The sequence below is a fragment of the Malus domestica genome, chromosome 04 (assembly GCF_042453785.1).
Source record: "Malus domestica chromosome 04, GDT2T_hap1".
Taxonomy (NCBI): Eukaryota; Viridiplantae; Streptophyta; class Magnoliopsida; order Rosales; family Rosaceae; genus Malus; species Malus domestica.
This window is the reverse complement of record NC_091664.1, coordinates 28,654,326-28,660,325: the sequence shown is the minus strand read 5'-3', so window position 1 is coordinate 28,660,325 and position 6,000 is coordinate 28,654,326. Positions and strand designations below refer to the sequence as shown.

General features: G+C 32.7%; 1 long non-coding RNA gene across 1 annotated transcript; it reads right to left on the bottom strand.

Annotated features, from left to right (window-relative positions):
* Positions 1 to 329: 329 nt before the first annotated feature.
* LOC139195202 (uncharacterized) lies at positions 330 to 1,503 on the bottom strand. The gene is made up of 2 exons (XR_011579840.1): positions 1,120 to 1,503; positions 330 to 736 (listed from the first exon to the last, which is right to left on the bottom strand). It is a non-coding gene; the product is annotated as an uncharacterized lncRNA (long non-coding RNA).
* Between the last annotated feature and the right edge of the window lie 4,497 nt (positions 1,504 to 6,000).

Sequence of the window (6,000 nt, the reverse complement as noted above, 5' to 3'; positions counted from 1 at the left end):
AAACTCTGTGATTAAAACACTAAAAGTTTTGAGTAGAAGTTCCTACTCACCTTTAAGTAGCCAAGTATTGTTCAATTTTTTGCATGATTAGGATCAAAATCGTGGAAATTATTGTATTTGCAATCTTGCTATGCTGTCGAAGTCAAAAGAGCTATGATTTTGAAGCATCAATTTTTAGATTATCTTTCTCGTCCACAATATGACATGGAGATTCCCATTTCCCAGCTCATATGATCTTTTGTCTATTTCCCTACTTTGTATGGTTGCTTCTATTATTTTATGTATCCAACATCAAAGCCACCCATAGTTTTGTTAATTGGAATTGAGGATGTATAATATGATTTTATATCCCTTTTCCCTTTCACATTACATATATGAAAAAGTCATGAGTGAGATAAAAAAAAAAGTTTATATCTTTAGGTACATGTAAGAATTATTGTTGGGATTTGAAAAAAGTGTTTTATGAATATAATATTAAGGCCATTCCGCTGAGCGAAGTTGCGAGCCTACTTAAATATGTTGCGGTTACAAGCTTAGTCTACTAAAATAGGGCTTTAAGGGGTGGGAAGGGAAGAAAACACAAAGATGGTCACTCCTTTTAGGAACATGGCTCGTTCATTCACTTGCTCATGAACTCGCAGCTTCAGCAAAAGCAATGACGGAGGGAAGTTGTCTACGAAGCTTCGCCCCTTACTTTACAAAGATTGTTATGAATTGACTGATGACTAGATTTTCCCTGAACAATAGCTAAGTTAATAAATAGTATTAATTCCCTTCAATCAAACCAATAAGCTTTTATCATATTTGTTACTCTTAAAAGAACTTTTCCCAATTGGGTTCGACTTGGTTGATAAAAGCCATATGCTGGAGATGATATTTATACTTTCGAATTTGCAGTAACAACACTCACATTTACCAGAGGCCAAAAACATATAATTTCTTGTAAACCTATAAACCTAAGGTTCTCAAAATACATTGTATATATAAAATAAAATAAAAATAAATAAAAAAAAAGGTCCTAAAAGTACAAAAAATGTCTGAACTTTCCTGGCAATATAGGTAGGTTTTATGTACAGGTAGCTTCCAAGCAAGATATTTGTGTTGTTCTGGAAAACCTACCTATTGTGCAATGGGTCAGGAGAAGAAGGCACTTTTCTGTTGCTTGTGGCAAAAAAACCTTCATCTTCTCCTGTTGAGTTGAAAACTCGAGGCTTCCCCAGATTCTCCACCTTCTCGTTTAAACATCTAGCTCCGGAAACGCAGTCGTTGCGCAAGCCGGAGATGCCCAAGAAAATCAACAGAAGGCCAATGGCTTGATTCCTTGTGATGAACATGGCTTCTGTAGATACAAAAATGATGTTTTTGTCTCCCTTCAGCTTCTCTTTAAGCAAACATGTGGAGAGTATATAGATCCAACTTTTGGGTTTCTTTTGTGTCGAGAGAGAGAGAGAGAGAGAAGAGAGAGAGATTGAGCGTGATGAGAAAGGTGGCATGTTTTAAAAGGGAGGAGAGAAGAAAGAGTTGGGAGTTACAAATGGGAATTATGTATTTGGTGGTGTGTGTGAATAAGTGTGCATGTGTGAATAAGTGTGCATTTGTGAATAATTCCTCAGATTCCCAAGTCATAAATTATGATAGGAGTGAGAGTTTAACTAATGGCTTTGTGATGTTTGTTTGACTGGTTGTGTGTGACTTATGCCCTACATCATCCCAAAACATCATTGTTTTAATATTGTTTAACATCTCACAACTACCAAACATTCAACAGCAACAACAAAATCTTATCTCACTAAGTGGGATTGACTATATAAATTTTAGAACGTTACTGTATTTGGTCTTGCGCCAAGTTTTTCTTTAGTTTTAAGTATTTCATGTCTTTTATTAAAGTTTCTTTGCAAGTCGTCCAAGGTCTTCCTCTAACTTTTTTGCCTAGAGCCTCTATCTCATAATCGTATTTTCTAACTGAAGCATCTGTAGGTATTTTATACAAGAGAACACAAGATATATCAGAGTATAGGATAAAGCTTTTGATCACTTGAGTTACAAATTGTATAAATAAACGACCACTTTAGTAACAAATCGCAAAAATAAACGTTATTGAACACTTGAGTTAAACATCTCTCAACTTAAACCTGATATGACTCATGGATAGCGATTTGTGCTAAAGTCGTATCAAACCAACCAACCAACCAGTCCAATTATATGAAATATTATAAAACTACTACTAATCAAACCTTAATTCAACTTATGCATTTCTTCATAAAGGTCCTCAAATTCAGGATCTTGGCTTTGACTTTTCATTTGGGTTGTCCTCAGTTTCTTCATCTGGATTTTCAAGCGTCCCCTGCACTTACTTTGTCTGTGGTTCTTTTAGCTTTTATCATTGATTGATAATGTTAAGTTTATGACGGCAGAGTTTAGGACGATTAAGTTTATAAACGCGTGTCAATCAATGATAAAGGTCATAGAGAGACCACATACAAATGAGTGCACAAAATTTGAACTTGCTATAAACTAGTAAAGTGCTAGTTTCCATATGCATATATTCAATTTTCTAGGCTAAAGTACGATAATTTTCTTTCTTAATACTTGTTTGATTTGTTAATTACGCTTTATGTTTCAGAAAACTAGGAACTTTGCCCTTTGAAGTAAAATCACATTGCCTTTGTCTTGCTGTGTTTACGTTTTTTTTGTACTGTAATTATGTATTTTTACCATGCTTTTTGTTTCTTCTTTTGGACTAGCTTATATGGAAGTTTTTCCATTAATGCATCCCTTCTTTCTTTAATCTCACTGTTAAGAATATTAAGATTTCTATAATCCCTTCTTAATCTTGTCTTATATCTCTCTTACCCACAGTTTGGTCTTGTGACTGATCATGTGCCACCTTCACTGCATACCGATTAACCTTTGGTTTAGTAGTAATTATCTGCTCTTGGTCGGAGGTCTAGACTCATTGGAGGCAAGAACGATATATACTTGTGATTGTTGAGCAAGGGCGGAGCCCCCAAGGGATTAGAGTAGTCATAGGCCCATTCTGACTTCTATGAAAGGTGTATGAAATCAACTAGTGACCCCAAGTTTTTATTTGCAGAGGTGTGAACCTCATCGAAGAAGATGAAACAAACGACGTCGTTAGGCTGCTTTGGTTTTGAGTTTGTTTGACTGTTTAATGAAACGATAAGTTTGGTAGGGGAGTTTTTAGAAGAGACGTGCAATTTTAAATGGAAAAAGCAACTCCACTACTGGTTTGATTCTCTTAGCTAACAGTACTATACACCCTATAATTTTCTAAAGCAACCCAACTTCTTCCTTATTTGCAGACCTCTTCCCCTAATCCTTCTTTTTCTACTTCTTTGTATTTTCTTTAGCCTTCCATAGTCTACCTCTTACTTGGTTGTCTGGGTTTGTACATATTTTTCTTCTTAGTATTGAATTTAATAGAGTTTTTCAGTTTTGTGAAGATTACACAAACTGCATATATTAACATGTTATGAATTCAACTTTCACACACATGCATGTGTGTGTGTGTGTGAAAGACCCCTCCTCACTCAGAATTCTAGCTCTGCCACTGTTGTTGAGGAAAGTAAAGCCAGTTCAGGCTTATTTAACGTAATATGATATTGATGGCTTATTTAGCGTAATATGATATTGATCTGATATCAACCACCCAAATTGATTTCTTTCCATTCATATAAGTGTGACATGTGTATTGCATTTATTCGATATCAATAAATTCGTCCACAATTATTGAATTTTTTACAATGATGAGAGAGTTTGATAATTAGATGTGGCTACCCTAAGAAAATGATTTCTGCACAACTTTTCTCCTTTTGCTCACTCCCGTTTATTTATTATGACTCTTGCTTCTCATTCGATTCTTGGCGTTGGTGAATCATATGATGGTGGTCAGGGGAGGCAAAATGAGTTTGTTTGGCCCCTGGAAGGATAGATTGTCGTGGTGAAGCAACTAGCTGGCCCCCTTTTAAAAACAATCCAAAATTCATAATGAGAAATGATTTATGCACACCCATTTTCACGTCGTGCGCATCCTATTTTCTTTCTAGCTATGAGAATGAAAGACCAAAATAAGAGAGTGGCAGAAGATGAAAATGAGTTTATAGAAATCACTCCCTACTAAAAGTAAATAAAGGTGCACACGGAAAGAAAAAGAGTGTGCGGAAATACTATTAATCAATTGTAGTGCGGTAACTTTGTTATAGGTTGTAAAAGTTAAGGAAATAATGTGTCCAATCACTTGTATTATGACACAGTGTTCCCGACACATAAAAATCTCTCCATTCCCCACATCATATGGTCTAAAAAAAATAATTTAAATTTTTTATCTCCCTAATTAATTTAAGAGAGACTTTAGATGCGGTCCCTAGTTATGAACAATTTTTGACTGAAACCTTGTTGTTTTTCAATTTTTGATCCAAGTCCCTAAAATTAATTGATAATTTATTTCTATGTACGTTACTATATTTTTTAAATTAAAAATTAAAATTTATAGTTGTTTATAGTAATGAGATTTTAAATAAAAAACCATAATTTGTGGGATTAAAAATATTAAAATATAAATATACTATTGTGTGTGTGTGTGTGTGTAAACATGGGTACATTCATAAAAAATAACCAAAAAATTATTGTATCAAAACATGGGTACATTCTTCAAAATGGGTACATTTAGCAAAAATAAAAATGGGTACAAATAAATAAAAAAATATGGGTACAATACAAATAAAACTTTAAAAAATATGGGCACAAAAAGAAATTAATATATGGGTACAAATTAAAATTGAAAGGAAAATTGGTACAAATTAAAAAAGGGTTGCAAATTAAAAATGGGTACAAACTAAAAATAAAAATATATGATAAAAAATTTAGCCATAAATATAAATATACTAATTGTAACATTTTTAATATTAAATGAATATATTTAGAAATAAAAAATATTTTATTATTGAAATAATTAATGATATTATTAATACAAAGGACTTTGATCAAAAATTAAAAAGTAATAAGGTTTTAATCAATAGAGTAGTAAAAATAAGGATGAAAACCTAATTACTCCTTAATTTAATCTCTCTCATCCTAGTTATGTGTAAAGTTTATCTCTCTCTCTCTCTCTCATTTCTTTATTACTCGTGTTTAGCTCTGTCTTATTTTTCCATAGCAATCTGTCAGTCTTGTTTTCATTTGTCTCTCCATCATTTTCTCTTTAGTTCTTTTTTCTCTTCGATTAACTTTCTGCATTAGAAAAATTAACACCATATTCTTTTGAAAAAACGAATTTTAAATTATTCTAAGTAATGATGAGGACAGAAATTCTCGGTAGCACTACAAATTAGTGGTGTTTCTGTTTACGATTTCATGTTCAAAATCTATGAATGACTAGTTCGATATTTATAATTATGTCGGTCTTTATTGTGCAGGAGCTCAATCCTAACACGCAAATATTGAATTATAAAAAAGTATGAGGATCGGACTTTGACTCAGTTTAAGAGTCACGCAAAACATTTTGACCAACTAACTTAACACGTGTTTAATATAAAAATAACACCATTATACGCAAAATTAGCTATGAAATATTAACAGCTTTTTAGCCAAAATGATCATTAAGATTGACATAACTCCTCATTTTGGTCGTTAAGATTTAAAATCGATAGAAGTTGTCCTTGAGTTTGCCCATCGTCAATCATTTTGGTCATTCCGTAAAAAAACTCCATTATATTGTCGGTATTTTTTGTCCAATTAACCCTCACTTGCTTTTTCATTTAACAAAGATTAATCAAGGAATTACCAAAATGATTAACAGTGGACAAACTTCCAGATCACTTCTATCGATTTTCAATGTCAGAAACTAAAATGAGGAATTATGCCCAAATTATGGACCATTTTGGTTAAAATGCCAAAATTAGTTTAATGTTTCTTTTTTTCCTAGAATTTAAGTTGAGGCAGGAATCAATGTCATTGATTGAACTTTTGAATGGAAATGTA